General features: G+C 44.2%; 1 protein-coding gene across 2 annotated transcripts in view; it reads right to left on the bottom strand.

The window, feature by feature from the left end:
• Positions 1 to 14,843, bottom strand: part of LOC138510562 (cytospin-A-like) — a 1,126,527-nt gene that overhangs the window by 216,251 nt on the left and 895,433 nt on the right. The window lies entirely within an intron of this gene.

Genomic DNA, 14,843 nt, shown 5'->3' with positions numbered 1-14,843 from the left:
AGTCTAGCTGCTACAATATCAGAAGAGTGGTTTTCACCAAATCTGTTAGAGCATGCAGCACAGTTTATTGTAAATTGCATTGTGTGCCAGAAATGTACTGCAGGGCACACTTTGTGAACAGTGAGAGGAGAAATGTCTAGACCCAATGGTTGATATGCTGCAGACATTCAAAGGTTACAGATTTATGCTGGTTGTGATATATCCTTTTTCTAGATGGATCAAGGCAGGTCCATGCACACACCCTGACACCATGTGTGCTGCCAAGTTCCTTGTGCGTGATGTGTTCCCAGGATGGGGTGTGTGGGAGTTTTGGGGTCTGACAATAGACCAATTTTTTTAAATGCGCTGTTCAAACAAATAGTTCTTCTACTAGGCATTAAGCATATGTTTTCCTCTGCGTATCACCCTCATGCGAATGGTGTCTGTGAGAAATTAAATGGATTATTGAAGGAAAGGATTGCCAAAATAAAAATAACTTCGAAGAAGGAATGACTAGATTGCATAGCCCTTTCCTTATATGCCCTAAGAAATCAGCCTGGCTCAGATCACCATCCTACTCCTCATGAGTTGGTGACTGGACTCTGCATGAGAACCCGGCTTGCTCCTCCAACTAGGTTAAAAACTGATGCCCATAGTGTATTGAAGGCACTAGGTGACGAGATGCACAATTACCTAACAACGACGACTGCAAGTATTTCTTTCATGTCTCAACAGGCCAAGCATCAAAGGGAGGGGTCAAAGAGAATGGACAAAGACGATTAACCCATTGCATCAGAGGATGTGTTAAAGCAACCAATTTTATACCCAGGGGACCAGGTGCTGGTATTACAGTTTGTATGCACTTGGAGTGCTCCCCGCTTTGAAGGTCTATACGAGGTGGAAGAAGTCACACCCACAGAAGCCAAGTTAAAAGGGTGAAGAGCCTGGCTTCATTTGCACAACATCAAGCCATAAAAAGTTGAAACCCTGACCCCCTCTTGAAACTACTGACTGTGAAGCAAGAGGAGATGTTCCGTGTATACAGACATGTTCTATGGCCAAGAGTAAAGACAAGGCAAATGAAGAACACAGAAGCACCTTAGACTAAAGGCCAATATTGTTTCACATTTGACAAGGGTTAAACAGACTTGCATCTATTCTGGAACTATTTTAGATAGGTTAAAGGGACAATGCATTAAAAACCTGGAGCTGAAAGAAGAAAAGCATACTTACCCTTGATGTTACCTATTGCAATAACATTATTCTTGACTTGTATGCTGTTATTACCTAGATATTAGACTTATCCACCTCTAATAAGATACGTCAACACCATAACTTGTCTTGGAAATCCTAAGAACAATAATATTATTGTTAGAATAATTATTGCAATCATCTTAGCGTTCTTGATATAAAGGTGTGATTCATAGAGACTCACAGAGCTACATATTAAAAGTCTGAGCGAAAATGAGGACATTTTCAGAGGCTCATTGCCATCAAGAAAACCAATGATTTTCAATGGAATAATAATTGTGGCAATATTCTGCATTATGATTTGTGTTTTCCTCCTAATTATTATGACATTTAGACATACTATAAGAAACAATACAGATATGCGACAATTACACATTTACTATTGCCCCTTATGAAATCATGAACAGCATTTTTTATAATCTTACTAAGGACTTATTTCGATTTAAAAGTGATGTTGGGGAAGATCATGAAGATATATAAATACGTATCATGATAATTTGGCCCATTTAAATAATAACCTATGGTATCAGCACATAAAGAAGGTGGGGAGTAGAACAGATGAAAGCTGCTATGTGTGTTCCCTTATACCTTATGCTTGGGATCCTTTAAAATATTCATAGCAACAGAAGTATTAGTGCAAAAGGCACCTTGCCTGACACACCTTGCACTTTGCCTAACCAGAGGACAGTTCCAATGCAGAACAGCATCCATAGTGTGGGTGAATAAACCGACATATCAAAGAGAAGACGATTATGTACAACACATAAAGTCAAGATAAGAACCAGAAACAATGCATCAAATAATAAAGGGCTGATTCATGGAATTATTTGCGCTGAAAAACAGAGATGTGTGCGCCATTCTGCCTGCAAATCCCTGTTTAACAAATGGGGATTTGCGGCCAGAATGGCACACAAATCTCCGTTTTTCAGCGCAAAGTTTCCATGAATCAGCCTGAAAATACAAACAGCCTGGAATAAACGGGGCAGGAAATATGATTGAAGAAAATAAGATTTTACAATGCAAGGATAAGAATCGAAAGGAAATACGGGAATGCTGGAAAATACATCAACTACAAATTAAAGGAACAGTGCTTACTCCTGAAGGATGGGCTGATGGATTGGTTGTGTGCAAAGCCCCGGTATTAATCGGACAATGTGAACTAGTTGTGGCAAATGCCGAAAAGGAATGCAAAAACCAATGGCCTTAGATTGCAAGATTGTTGACATGGGTCGACTATGAGCGGGGACCATTGCCAATACTACCCCGGAAGAATGCATATTCATGCTTGAGAAATAATGGCACAGTGAAAGTTGGTGAAAATCACAGGTGTAGCTGAGTTTTTGATGTACCAGGCATGAAGGAAGGAACAGCAGTCCTCATGGACCATTGGATCAAGAGCATATATAAGGTTGCCACCAAAATGGGGACGAATTTGTTCATTGGTATTGATAAGCATACCAGCCTTAGTAGTACCACAAAGTGACCTGCTGATTACAGACTTCCCAAAAATGGACATGCAAATGAGGAAGAAAAGATTGTTTCATCGAAGCAGAGGAGAGATAATGACTTGTCAGCAAAATCAATAGAAGCCTATTATGACATTCCAGATGAGCAAAAGTTGTTCAGCAGAACAGCAGTGATATTTACAGCTATATTTCCATCAGGAATTCAGACTTCAGGAAATGCGAAATGCTTACAGATAACCAGATGGGAGCTGCTGCAAACGATCAATACAACAATAAAATGATTTAATGCGATCATCAAAAATCTGAGGGCAATCAGTCTCATGGCCCTCGAGAACAGTTATGTCCTGGACTTAATGACAGCAATGGTGTGTGCGCCAAGTTTGGGCCTTTTTGCTGTACATTTTTTACCTGCCCATGATGAAGAGAATGGGACTTTGACAGAAGCAATAACGATGTTGCCATCCTTCCACACAGAAATGGTGGATGAAGTAGCCAAGCAAGACTGAGGAGGACGGCTGGTTTTTCATCTCTGTTTTTATGGATTCCAACTTGGTTGGCAAATGCCTTCAAATTACTTGCAGCAATACTAGTGTTGGTATTGCTAGGATTTTGACTCATAAGTATCATCGTGGGACAATGCCAGAAGACTGCCAAAAGAGCTATTGGTATGCAGATCATGATTGATATAGACACTGGAACTGGTGAGCAGATGCAAAATGAGGAAAGTACCTGTGAGAATATAAAGAAAAGTACCCTTGCACCTCCAGGAACAAAGTTCTACTACCCTAAGGATCATACAAAATATGTAGGGTGATCGATATTCTGTCCACTATCAGGAGATTGCTGCCACATGACCTGGAGTGTGGATGAACATATAGAGAATAGAGGTCACCTGAGGGGGGTGACAAAGATATGGGTCGCAAAGAAACGACAGTATGAAGAGATGATAAAGGATAATGAAGAGAAGAATGTGGTTGAGGACTCAACCATAGGGGGGAATGTAGAGGAGTAGTTAGATACATTTTCCCTATCTCCCGCCCCCTCACTCCCGTCATACTGGAACAGTAGGAGAAGAGCTCTGTATGGGACACCATGTGTCGTTCCTATCCCACATCTCATGTATGAGAGATGATATGCACTCAGACAACCATATTGAATGTACCCTCACACTGAAAGTGTGGAAGGATGTCATGTGGATGGATGTCAGCACCCACCATTGCACATCATGGAACACTGAGTGAAACCTGATGTGGGCAGAGTGATGTCATAAAGTAAATATGTAAAGCCATACTGAAACAATATGACTATAATGAAGAGTAACAATGTAACTGAAGTGATAAAAGAAACATGTATGAAATGGTCAATTATGAATGCAAAAGAAGATAAAGTAACTTGCTGACCAATAAGTGTAAAAATGCAGTAACGCAAAGTAGATGATATACATATAGAAGGTTGGTATATAGGAATATATAACATGGCTAGGACGGCTATAATTTTAAAATGGATGCTGGCTTGTGTTAAGATTCAATTCAGCTACCTCATAAACAGGTCAGGGTTGCAGAGTCAGGAGACGCTGACCGAACAGCTTGTGCAAAACAAAGAGGAGTCTATGTTGGTTTGGGATCAAGGATGCTACTTTTAAGGACAAGCTGCAAAGCACAAAGGGAGGCAGATGGATAAGCCATGGACGAGACTATTTATCTTAGATTAAAGAAGAAGAATACATCTGCCAGAGCCAAGTATTGGACAATTAAAAGTGTATAAAGCCTATACAAGGTATAGAGAGTACGTTTCTAGAGGCCAAGAAGAGCAACGACACTCAGTATAATTAAATCAAATAGCAGTAAATAAGAGGCTGAAATTGACACATTTGTGGTTTCTCCACATGTGACTCAGAAGTCGAAAACATGGGCTATTCATTAATTCTCGGATGAAGAGAGTCCATGGTTGGGTGAGAATGCCAACCAATCAGTGGGTCTATAGGGAAATGTTGTATAGACCAATCTGCTGCCATTTTGTTTGCTATAATCAGTATTATACATATTTAGAGGTAGTTTGCGGAATACCTCACAGATAAGAGACAGCATAGCGACATGTTTCCCTAACCAATTCCTCCCGCTTATACGTTTTATATTTTACCACGTAGGATGAGGTCATAGATGACGCATATTGGGGTAAAAGACCTCTGTGTAATCAAGTTTGTGAGTGTTCAAGCATTAGTCCGATGTCTGCCAGTTGATCCTGCTTTATTAAATTGAGACTAAAGTAGTACTTTGCCCTATTCTTTGAGTCTGTATGATTATTTGGTTTGAGATCTTTATTGATAATTCCATCTAGCACAAGAGACACTTCAAGGTGCTAGAGCACACCTCTATCACTCATCGTTCACTTTATCTCCTTAAAATTCAGAGCTGTCTTCTTCTCTCACTTGGAAAAGCTCCCATACTCTTTTATACTTATATTCCATAATAACAATAAGAAAAATGAAACAAACCGACAAGTGGTCTTTTCATACATTCAACCACACCAATCCCCTTGCCCTTACACTCTCAACAACCACAACAATACCTGTCCCCCTCTCTCCTCTTCCCATGGTGTCTTCTCCCGCAAAAGGTGCACTTACATCTGTTCGTTCTCCCGAGTTCCTTCGTCATGGGGTCCCATCAACAGCCTGCAATGTCCTGGAGCTGTGCCCCACTCCAAAGACAGGAATTCTGGCAACACAGCTCCTGTAAACCAATCCAGGTTGTGCACAAGGTACTGGTTGCTGCAGGTGGGAGCAGCCCCTCCAGACGTGCGACCAGGAAGCCTCTGTCTCTGCGGAAGATCTGGAATCACGTTGGGGTCACCAAATTTGTGTGGCAGACCTCTAGACAACCAGAGACAAATTGAATCCAACCCTCTAGTGAAAAAGGCACGGAATACATTCTGAGAGGATAACAAGGTTTTTACTTCCAAAAAGAAAAATACATGTCAGCAGGGGCATTCAAACCCTACTGTCACAGAGCGCACTGATCCATTCAAAACAAACAATGCATTTTAAGGTGCATCAACATCAGTTATGATGAAAACAATATACAGTGTCATTTTTTCAGTATTATTGGTGGGGCCCTTATGTACATACGGACGAACCCTGATGGACAATCCGATTGGTTGGCATTGCTTGTGTCGATCTTCTTCCACATGGACCATGGCAGCGATATGTTCACACCCTAGTAACTCAATTGGTTCATTAGATGAATAAACTTTTCTTTTTACATTTTGACTACGTGGTGTGCACCTGGTAGTTTAGATATGAGCATGGTGGATACTCTCGAGGTCAAGATGGCCTTTAGAAATTGAGTGAAACCTAGCTCGATCCCAGACTCTCTGGAGCCCCACCATGCCTCCCCATCGCTGAACTAAATGTGTTATTCCCACCCGCGCATCTCGTAGCACAAATCACCGGACATTGTCTTTGAACTCCCCCATTTGGCATCTGCCCCCTCCCTTGGGTTGCATGGTATGGGCACATTAATCAGTTGTCAGTTGAGGGATTTAGGGATTGGGATGGGGGCTTCTGGTAGTTCAAACAGGATGGCTGGGGAGTGTTGGGGATGTGGGAGCTCTAAGTCTGGAATCCATTTTTTGGCAGCTTCAGACCTCTGCCCTGCTTCTCGTGGGATCGTTCTTCGAAGCCATGCATATCCTTGCCTGGACTCTGCTGTTCACATTCCTTTTTACTGCCAAGACCCTGCAGTGTTATGTAATGTTATGTTATTTGGCATTTTATATAGCGCTCTATATATCATTGGTATGACCTCAAAGCGATGGTAGGTTGAACGTCCTCGGGGACCGCAGTCTAGATCAGTTGAGACACTAAGGTGTCAAAGGGTGCTTGGGTGCCCCGATTATGTGTGAGGCTGATGCAATTGCTAGATGGTAGCTGCGTCCTAGCATTAGGTGTGGTGGTATTTTGATATCAGTTGAATGTGTGCAGTCTGGAGGAAGGACTCAAAGACTAGCTTCTGGCTGCGTTAGGCCTGTGTAGTACGCTTATGTGTGCAGCTAGGCCGATTTTCGTTGGGTATAGCTGCATTTTATCAGAATGTTGGGTGTTCAAGAATGTTGGGTGTTCATGAAGTATTGTTCATATGTGAGCAGCTAGGGCAGATTGATCGAGGGGTGAATCTGCACTATAATTGCGTGTTGGTGTAGAGTAGAGAGTGAGTATAGTGATAGGAGTAAGCATATTTTTCACTAAATGGGCATATTCAGTTTCATCATTGCTCGGGATCTCTTTGAGCATTTGATATTTGGATGCAGGGTCTCAGAGCCTTAGATGGTCTTAGTCGGTATTATGGAAAGAGACAGGTTTTTAGAGCCTTGCGGAAGGACATGTAGTCATGGGTGTGTCGGACATGTGTGGGGAGTTAGTTCCACAGAGTTGGTGCCAATTTTGAGAAGGTGGATCATCCGATCCTGATAGAGTTAGAGGTTGGAATCACTAGAAAGAGGGCAGAGCTTGATCTTAGGGTGTGAGATGGGAGGTAGGGTGTTATCTTGGTTCCATGTAATAATGTCCCCTCAAAAATATCGCCATGCAAAGATATCGCCGAAAAATTGCCGTTTTTTGTGGGGACATTATTGCATGGAACATGCGGGGGAGACCCCCGCAACCCCAAACCCTTTTTTTTTTTTTTTTTTGCTGCCCCTGTCCCTAAATATATGGTCACCCATATAATATCGCCACAACCTTTTCCCGGCGATATTATATACTGCGACCATATATATGGGGATAATATTACCTGATACCGTTATCTTCTCTTACAGGTACGTTGGGGTGGTCTTGTGCCCTGCTCGGTGGGTAATGCATAGGGTCTTGAAGGTGGCCCTTCCTCCGACTGGGAGCCAGTGGAGGGTTTGGAGAGCGGGTGAGATGTAGTCTCTCTGTCCCAGGGTGAGGAGGAGTTTGGCAGCAGCGTTTAGGGCTCTTTGGAGTTTGTTGAGTTGGTATGCCGGTGCTCCTAGGTATAAGGAGTTGGTGTAGTCCCGTCTTGACATAACAATAGACATAGCAGTGGCAAGTCTTTTGGGGTAGGGGAGGTAGGGAAAATGTGTTTAAGAAGTTTGACGTGGTAGTGACAGCATTTTGAAACATTGATCTGGCGGGAGAGGGTTAGGTCAGAGTCGATAGTGCAGCCTAGGTTTTTGACTAAGTTCGAGGGAGTGGGAGGTGGGCCGAGGGAAAGGGGCCATGGGAGTGGTTGTCAGAGAAGGGCAGTATTGCCCCACAACATGATTTCAGTTTTCTAAGGGTTTAAAAGGAGTTGGTTACTTGTCATCCATCGGTCGATATCACAAAGACAAGCTTCAAGATCGGGACATGGGTCGGTCCTTGTCTTGGGGATTCTTAGGATAATTTGGGTATTATCAGCATAGTTGTAGAAGGAGAGGTTGCGCGCGGGGATGATTCCTGGTAGAGAAGTCATATAGAGGTTGAAAAGGAGAGCAGAGAGGCATGCACGTTGGAGTACTCCAGTTTACACAGGGCGAGCAGATGAGACAAAAGGGGAGAGGAAGGCGATTTGTTTCCTGTTGCTGAGGAAAGAGGCAATCCATTTGTGTGCTGAGCCACGGATTCCTAGGGGGTGCAGGCAGTCAAGGAGGATTGAATGGTTAATGGTGTCAAAGGCTGCAGAGAGATCGAGGAGAATCAGCGCTGTGCAGCCTTCAGAATGTGCTGTGACCTTAAGATCATCCCAGATCGAGACCAGAGTGGTTTTGGTTCCATGTCGAGATCTGAAGCCAGATTGAGCGGGGTCGAGGAGTTTGTTGGATTCTACAAAGCAGTTGAGCTGAGAGTATGCAGTCTGGTCGATTAGTTTTGCGAGAAATCTGGTGTTGGAGATTGTTCTGTAATTCTTAGGTTTAAGGGGGTCGAGGGATGCCTTTTTTAGGAGCGGTTTGACATGCATTATTTTAAATGCTTCAGGGAAGATTCCAGAGGCGAGGGAGTCATTTAGTATGGTTCTTGCATGTTCTCCTGTGCAGGTAGAGGAGAATATTTCTTTCAGAACAGAGGCAGGGCAGGGGTCTAAGGGTGACCCGAATGGTCTGCTGGCTGATAGTAGGTCAAGGAACTCATCCTAGAGATGGGTTTGAAAGAGTCGAAAGTTGGTAAAGTGGGCGTCTGGGTAACGTGATAAGGAGGGGTCGAAACGGGGGTGAGCGAGGACAGTCTGGTGTTAAGGGTTGCCATCCTATCAAGTCCGGTGTTGTAGAAATGTAGTCAGAGGGAATCACAGAGTGGTTGTGTGGGAGTGGATTGGCCAGAGGTGCAATTAGGTTTCACAAATTCAGAGATGATTTGGTGGAGTTCTTTGCTGCTGATGCCACAGTTCAGAATTTGTTTATTGTAGTAGGCTTTTTTGGCCTTTCTGATCTCGGATTTCTAATTACGGTGGTGGAGGGCGAACATGGATCTGCTGAGATGGGATTTAGATGCTCGCCATTTCCGTTCAAGAGAGTTATTGAGAGTCCTCAGGTGTGGTGTGAACCATTTGGGGGATGGTCTTTTGCGTGAGGTTCCTGGGCGCGAGGGCAGGAGAGGAATTAGTGATTCTGTAAGCCAAGAGTTGAAGGATTCTATGGTTAAGGGTCAGCCACAGGGCAGTGTTCAAGGGGGACGAAGTAGCAGGGCTTCCGCTAGGTCGGGAAGTATCTTGACTTTATTCCAGAATTTGTGATCAAAGGTGGGGGCGGGGGGAGCTGTTGGAGGAGGGGCTGGTGTGTGGATAGAGAAAGGAATGGCAAAGTGGTCTGTCCAGATAAGTGGTTTGGGACTGGATGACAAGGTCATAGGAGCTGAAAATCACATCAAGGGTGGGCCCACCTGAGTGGGTTGGACCAGTAGTATGTTGGCAGAGGTTGAGTGCATCAAGACTGTCGACCAGAGGACGGGTCCTGGGGTTGTTGTGCATATGAAACCAGATATTGAAATCTCCCAGAAGAGTAAGAGATGGGTTATTAACCTGAATGGTAGCTATTGAGTCACAGAGGTTGTTGGTGAAATGTTTGTCGTAACCCAGGGGGTCTGTAGATGAGTAGGAAGCTGTGGATGAAAGTCGATGATAGGGATAGTTTTACCAGAAGTGACTCGCAGAAATGACTGGTGCAAAATTGTTGGAGAACCAGGTTTCGGTGATAAAAATGATGTTGGGATTGTCTGAGGATAGGAGGTTGAAGACACTGGGCCTCATTACAAGTTTGCCAGTCTGGGAACTACGGTTCCAGTAAGCTTGCCAGTACCATAGATCCCAGACCGGCAAACTACGAGTTGTGCTCACGATGCCTTTCTGCCTGCCAGGTCGGACCTGGCAGGCAGAGCGGCACCCACGAGCACAGCATGTCGGATGCACCCGCACCTTTCTGAAATGCGCCGGTGCATCCGACCTCCCTATTCCCATTTGAGCCCTATTGGGCTCAAATGGGAATGTGGAGTAATGGATTCCGGCCCCTGGCAACAAGAACATACAGGGTCAGCCAAGGTTGTAATGGCCCTGTATGTCCCCATTGCCAGAGGCCGGAAAAAAATACAAGTTTGGCGGCAGCCTGACGTTTTTACCGGCAAGGCTACCGCCAGACTTGTAATGAGGCCCACTGTGTCTGTTTCTTGCTATGGAGCGGGCGTTAAAAAGGAAGCATGTGACTTTGTGAGCGGAGGTTGTCCTCATGACGCTCGTCGCAGGGAGTGTTCGGAGGGCATTGTTGCCCGATGAGGTGGTGGATGTGGTAGGATAATTCTGGGTGGTTGAGACTGGTTGAGGCAGGGTGGAGGGGGGACTGGATGCTTGTGCACTTTGAGTGTCAAGTGAGGGGGTTATGTCGGTGGGAGGCGGGAAGAGTAGGTGGGCGGTGGTAGGTATCATAGAGACGAGGTGGGGAGGGGCAAGAGGGATTTGGATGGAGGTTGCAGTGGGTTCAGGTGTATTGGTTGAGAAGTCAAGACACAGCCATGGTGGAGGCTGGGAGAGGGGGGAGTGGAGGGTCTGGAAGTTGGGGTGGGGAAGTCTGGGATGTTGGATCGGTGGAGAAGTGGTGAGGAATGGAGGGTCGAGAGAGAGGGCCAGTCTCTCTGTCTGTGTTTCATGGGTTTTGGTGCCATGGGAGTGTGAGAGAGGGTGAGAAGGTCAGAGGGGGAAAGGGATGAGGCTACTGTTCTAGAGAGGGTGAGACAAGCTACCTTCAGAGAAGGGAAAGGGTATGAAGGGGGTATGTGGGTGGGGGTCAAGAAGGGCTGAGGGGGAGGGAGACGGCGGCATGGGAGGCAGGTTGAGAGGGTGGCGAGTTCCTCAGAGAGCCTGAGTTTGATATTGCACAGGGTGTATGGACGGGGAGTGAGGGATTGTTCTCGATAGATGCTAGAGGGAAAGTGGGGGGTAGTGTGTTTGGGTGGGTTAAGGGGGACTCAAGATGTTTGGCGCGCCAGAGAGCACCTCTGGTTTGTGAGTTAGATATTGGACGGGGTGTATGGACTGGGTGTGAGGGATTGTTCTTACTAGATGTAAGCAGGAAGATTGGTGGTGGAGGGTTTGGGTGGGTTGAGGAGGACTCGAGAAGTTTGGAGTGCCAGAGAGCTCCTCTGGCTTGTGAGTTTGAAATTCAACGGGGTGTAAGGACTGGGAGTGAGGGATTGTTCTCACTAGTTGCAAGCAGGAGGATGGGTGGTGGAGTGTTTGGGTGGGTTGAGGGGGGCTCGAGATGTTTGGTGTGCCAGAGAGCTGAAGCTCTGAACCTATTTCCTGTCTGTAAAAGACTCTCGCTGGGAGCATAGATGAAGAAGCACTGACTTAGGAAAATGTAACCAACTCCTACAAAAAAAAGCCAACAGCTGCACACAGCCATCCTCTATCAGGTCAGCTACTATAAAAGGGATAGGGATTTTGAGAATGAGACTCCTGTTCTGGGACTTAGGAGCTAATTTCTGGATGGTTGGAGACACTGAACGAGTGATTTAGAGAAGGCAGATGAAAGGAGCTAAAAGAGCTGGAGTAGGGTCCTGGAAATTGGGAAGAGGGGCAGGGGCAAGTAGTGGAAAATAGGTGGCTAAGGATAGCTAAGGTAATCGGGGGGTGGGTTTGACGAATCAGCAAGAAGGAGCTGGAGCAGCATCCAGGAGGAGGAGCAGGAGTAGGAGTTTAGGAGAAGGATAGAGATGGCAAAAACATCTTTATGGTAGGAAGAACATGGCACTTGCTCCAGGCCCCAGCCTTGGAGGGCCACCCCCACAAGGCTGCCTGATCTAAAGAAATTAGTTCCCATTGTTTACCAAACTTAAATAACACATGTCTGGAAATGTGATGGCATGCTGCTGAAGCTCTTAACCTATTTCCTGTCTGTTATTGACCAATTCATCCTTTAATGCTTTAATTGTTCACTGTGTTATACTTAGGTTATGTGTTCATTAGGACACAACCCTTGTAGCATTCACACCTTTCTTTGGGAATTATATTGATCATATGCAGTGGCCAAAGTTGAAATGCATGTTGATAAACGTGTGCGCTACAATGGTTCAGAAGATAGCTCAGTGTGTTAAGCACTCATCACAGAGATCTGTGTTCATATGCAAGATTCCAATATCAACCTCCAGCAAGATCGACCCAACCTGGCCTATGTCTGAAGACGTAAAACCTGCATGTATATTGTTTTGCAGTACAACAGGTGCTATTATCAGCAATGTACCTAAACAATATAGTGGTTGCTATAAAAACTAACATAGCATTAGTATGGTGAAGGTCTAGATATTGGTTTGTTTGGATGGGGAATTGTAAAACCTAGACAGCCAACTCCAATGCTGAGAGGTGAATAGGTATCCAAATTCAAGACTGTGCAATCAAAGCGGGCATGCTTGTATCCTGGATTTGCCAGCAGATGATACAGTGATCCTAGAGAAATAATCTTATATCACTGACATTACTATGCTCTCATCTGTGAAAGGTGTTGCTTTCTCACATGCAGGTGGCTTTGTTTGGACCATTACCTGATCTTTCTTTTTATGTAGGCCACTTGAGTGGAAAGGGGTTCCACACAGAAGAGCGGACTAGATATCACAGGCCTCTGTAAAACATATTTTAAGCCCTGCTCACTTGACACAAAAACGGTTTGCTTTTTTGTACAATTCAAAGGTTTTTCTGAATGTTATAAACAACAATTTCATATGCCTGCATTTTGGGTATGTTTAATACTTTAAAATACAAAAGAGAAACCCAGATGGAATCTTTTAAGAATACATCATTTAGTATGCTGCCACTTGATAATGGAGTAATGAAGCTTGAATCATTCCCAATTTGCATAATACAGTTCTACAACATTTTGTTTTAAAAAATTGTCATGCTACTGCATGTGATTTGTGCACTCTCCAAGTCATTTCTATAAAATTTGATTATTTCAGTTCATAATGAACACTGAAAAAGAAAGTGGTAAAGTGCATACATTTCAGAGTCTGCATACATCCCAGCTTCACCACTTAACCAATGTGTGATCCTGTGCATGGTATGCGTAGCTTTCTCCTGGCTTCCGATTGGTCTCCTGTACCCATGCTTGAGTACTCTTGTATTCTGTGAGGGAGCTAATATGAGTCGTCTGTCTCTTCCGCACAATGTGCACCTTTTCCATATGGTCTGTGTCCTGAGTTTATGTTCTGTACAGTATATCTTCCACATGGTTGCTATTGATGAAAATTGTCCTACCTCTATGCCTATGCTAGAACAGAAGTACCCTCTTTGTGTATTGCTAATGTTGGCCTTGAAATGCTACTTGTTTATTATTCTGATTAAAGCAAGAATGAAGAGCATATGGGGACTGACATGAGTACCCATGCTTATTTTGATGGCTGCAAGGCAGCATATCAAGCTATGTGGTGCTATCATGAAGAGGTCAGCGCAACCAGACATTCTGGATCCCTTCATTCATTTGGTTCAGTGGATGGTGGCCTAAGAAAGTGAACCAGCAGGAGGATGAGAGGAATTAAGGAGGGGGAAGCTGCTGAAAAGAAGAGAGGATGTTGGGGTAATAACCAAGAGAAAAAGAGGAAAGTAGTGAGGAGAAAAAGGCTGGAGAGGAGAATATTGGGAAGATGAATTGGAGCAGGGAACCAATGGAGTAAGGACAAGAGAGGTCCCAAAGGGGTGAAGAAGAAGGGAGCAACATAGGTATCCAGATGGGAGAGTGGATGTGCCTGAAGGGGTGAAGAAGAGGGCAACACATAAGATCAATGGACAAATGGGTTCCATGTCTTAAAATCGCTGCAAAAATGGTTGTGGTTTTGCCGCCACAATCATGTAAAGGATGCAGGGGACATCCTCGCAACCCCCGGACCCATTATACCATTTAAGGGGATCGGGGGACACCCCCGCAACCCACCGCTCCCCTTAAATGGTATAATGGGGAACACCTTTACCGGGTCAAACTACTGCATTTTTGCTGCAATTATTTTTACTGGTGACATTTTTTATGCAATTATATTACCTGATACCGACAAATGGTGGTTAAAAAAGCAAACGCAGCTGGCGGAAAAGAACAAGAAGTTGGTGGAGGAGTAAATGAGAGAGGTGGAAGAGTGGGGAACCAAAGTACAATATGGAGTGAAGGCTAGAGAAAGTTGGTTAGAAGAAGAGGCAAGAGAGAAATGTTTCACTAACATGGACCTACAAAATTAGATTTGTTAATCAGTGGCATTTTTATGCAGGCATTTCATTTTTGTATTTATGTTAGTGATGTTGAAGGTTTATTTGATTGTATTTATTGTAATGTTAATGCAGTTTCAGCTATGAAGTACTCTTAGCTGTTTGAGTTGTCTGTGAGGTAGTACAATTGATGGTGTTTTGCAAGTTTATTTTAGTTATTTTTGTATTTTGGTGTTTTGTTGTAGGTGCATCATTGTCATCCCAGTGTACATGCACCAGATGTTGTATAGTTTACTCCTGTGAAAGGTCAACCTATATTCAAAGCATAGTGGTACTGCTGGAGATAAGTCAGTCAGTTAATGAAAAGCCTCATTTGTGAACCTTTTTAGCATTTCTGATATTTTTTAATGGAGTGCTCTAGTGCTGCAGATGTTTTAAGACTCTGGCTGTTGGTGGCAGCACCTTTAATGTGTGTAGGTTG

Source organism: Ambystoma mexicanum, chromosome 6p (genome assembly GCF_040938575.1).
Source record: "Ambystoma mexicanum isolate Mex_15411 chromosome 6p, UKY_AmexF1_1, whole genome shotgun sequence".
Lineage (NCBI taxonomy): Eukaryota > Metazoa > Chordata > Amphibia > Caudata > Ambystomatidae > Ambystoma > Ambystoma mexicanum.
The sequence above is the reverse complement of the archived record's forward strand: the minus strand, read 5'-3'. Positions and strand labels throughout refer to the sequence as shown.